This window comes from Ailuropoda melanoleuca, chromosome 3, assembly GCF_002007445.2.
Source record: "Ailuropoda melanoleuca isolate Jingjing chromosome 3, ASM200744v2, whole genome shotgun sequence".
NCBI lineage: Eukaryota > Metazoa > Chordata > Mammalia > Carnivora > Ursidae > Ailuropoda > Ailuropoda melanoleuca.
The window spans coordinates 84,540,871-84,543,346 of record NC_048220.1 but is presented as its reverse complement, the minus strand read 5'-3'; positions in this window follow the sequence as shown (position 1 = coordinate 84,543,346).

Below are 2,476 nucleotides of genomic sequence, written 5' to 3'. Positions count from 1 at the left end.
GATAAATGATTGACAATCTGACCAGGATCAAATGAAGTGAGTTGGGGGAGCTCTCCCAAAATAAATCGGGACACTTGGAAGGCAAAGAAAAACACGTGACAGAATTTTTGATAAAGAATGTCGCCAATTCTCCACCTGCCTATACGTGTACACCTACCCGCAATGTCACTTTACAGTTCCTCCCATCAAGAGAGAAAACCTGTTTTCCCCTGAATCTGGGCTGGGCTTGTAACTTGACCAGTAGGATGAAGGGAAAGCGAAGGCGGGTCAGTCCCAAGCCTTGACCTTAAGAGGCCTTGAGTTTCCTTCCTCTATCTCTCTCTCCCTCCCTCTCTCCCTCCTCCGTTCCCTTGTGGGTCCACTTGTCCCAGCTGAGGTCCCAGACATGTGAGAGAGCCCTGCCAAGATCCACAAAGCCACCGACAGCCCGTAGCTGACCAGACACATGAGTAAGCCCTGCTGAGCCCAGCTTCCATCAGCACCACTGCCAGCCAACATAGACTGGGGAACAAACAAATGCTCCTTGTTGTATATTCCTGAGGGTGTGTAGTTCTGCTGCAACTTTACGGCAGCAACAGATAACTGATACACTCTGCCTCTGCTCTCTGTCTCTTGCGACCCATTCTGCAGGCAAGTTAGACAGTCCCTCCTCCAAGCCCTCATAGCCCTGAGTCACATAGCCCACATTATACCGTTGCTATTTTTATATTGAATTACAAGCATTTCTTACAACTGTTTGTTTACATATCTATCTCCTTGCCAATAAGCTCTGTGAGGGAGGGACTTTTTTTTTTTTTAATCTTTTTGAGCCAAACATTTGGCACAAGGTATGGTAAAGAACAGAAACTGGTTCAACATTCATAGGAACTCTGAGGATAAGGAATGCCACCAAAAAACTATTTGTGAACCCTATGCTGAGTGCCCAAATCACTGGCCAGTTTGAGTATGTTTACTTATGTATGGGGGCCATTTGTTTTCCCTTCTCTGTAAATTGTATATTCATGATTTTTGTATGTCTTTCCATTGGGTTATTTCTTCTTACTAGTTTTTAAATGGTTTTTTACAAAATTTTCTGGGTAGGTGTTCTTTGCCATATCCATGCATTGAAAATATTTCCTCCCAGTCTGTGAACTTTTCACTTCTCTTATGCTATCATTGGAAAGCTATCAAATTTAATTCAATTTTTGAGTTTTCCTGAGGCTTAACTTTTCAATCTTTCGTTTATATTTGGTACTTTTTGTGTTTATTTAAGAATGTCTCCTTATCCCAGGGTCATAAACATACCCTCCCACATGGTCTGCTTTTAAAAACTTGGGAGTTTTGTTTCTCATATTCGGGTCTTTAATCCATCTGGAGCTGAGTTTCGTATATGATGTAAGGTAGAGATTCGATTGCCCCAGTATTATTTAGTGAATATTTATCCTACCCCCCTCACTTGGGATGCCAGCTCAGAGCACGTAGGGTCCTTGTCAGGTATCTGTATGTGGCTGCACCAAGCTATTTGTCGATCCCTGGGCAAACACACTACCTGCCCGTATTCGTTATATGAGTCATTCCACCTTACTCTTTTTCTTCAAATCTGTGTTGGCTATTTCTGGTTCTTTATTTTTCCATATACACTTTATAGTTATAAGTTGTACGTACACACTCTCCTACACTAGACTTGTCAGAATTTTGTTTGGAGGGGCTCCTGGGTGGCGCAGTTGTTAAGCGTCTGCCTTCGGCTCAGGGCGTGATCCTGGCGTTATGGGATCGAGCCCCACATCAGGCTCCTCTGCTATGAGCCTGCTTCTTCCTCTCCCATTCCCCCTGCTTGTGTTCCCTCTCTCGCTGGCTGTCTCTCTCTGTCAAATAAATAAATAAAATCTTTTTTTAAAAAAAATTTTGTTTGGAACTGTATTGTATTTATACGTTGAGGAAGAAATTACGACTTTAAAAATGGAATCATCTCCATGAACATGATGTAATTCACCATATATAAGATTAATTCTCACCGCTTCACCTGTATCAACCTGGTCCAAGCCAACCTGGTAGCCTCCCTCCTGGCCTCTTTCTGCCTCCACATCACCTCCCCTATTGCCTATTCTCCACACAGTAACCACAGGCACTCTTTTAAAGACACAAGTCAGTTCGCGGCCTTTGTACCGCCTAAAATTGTCTCGGGGCACCACCGGTGCCGAACTCCACACTTTGGGAAACACGGGTTTAAATGAACAAATGAGTGAGTCAATGAGCGGCTGCGGACTCTTTGCAAGGCCCTGGCAATAAACAAACGATCCGGTAAAGGGTAGTCCCCTCGGGGATACCCAAATGGAAAGCAGCGGCACCGGCCTGGGCGGAGAGAGCCCCGCCCGGCGGCGAGCGCGAAGTTGGGAGTGCGCCGCGGAGACGGAGGGCGGGGAGGAGCCGGCCGCGAAAGCGCGGGCACGGGGGAGCGCGCGGGGCGCGGCGCGAGGCTGGGCGAAGAGCGCCGCGG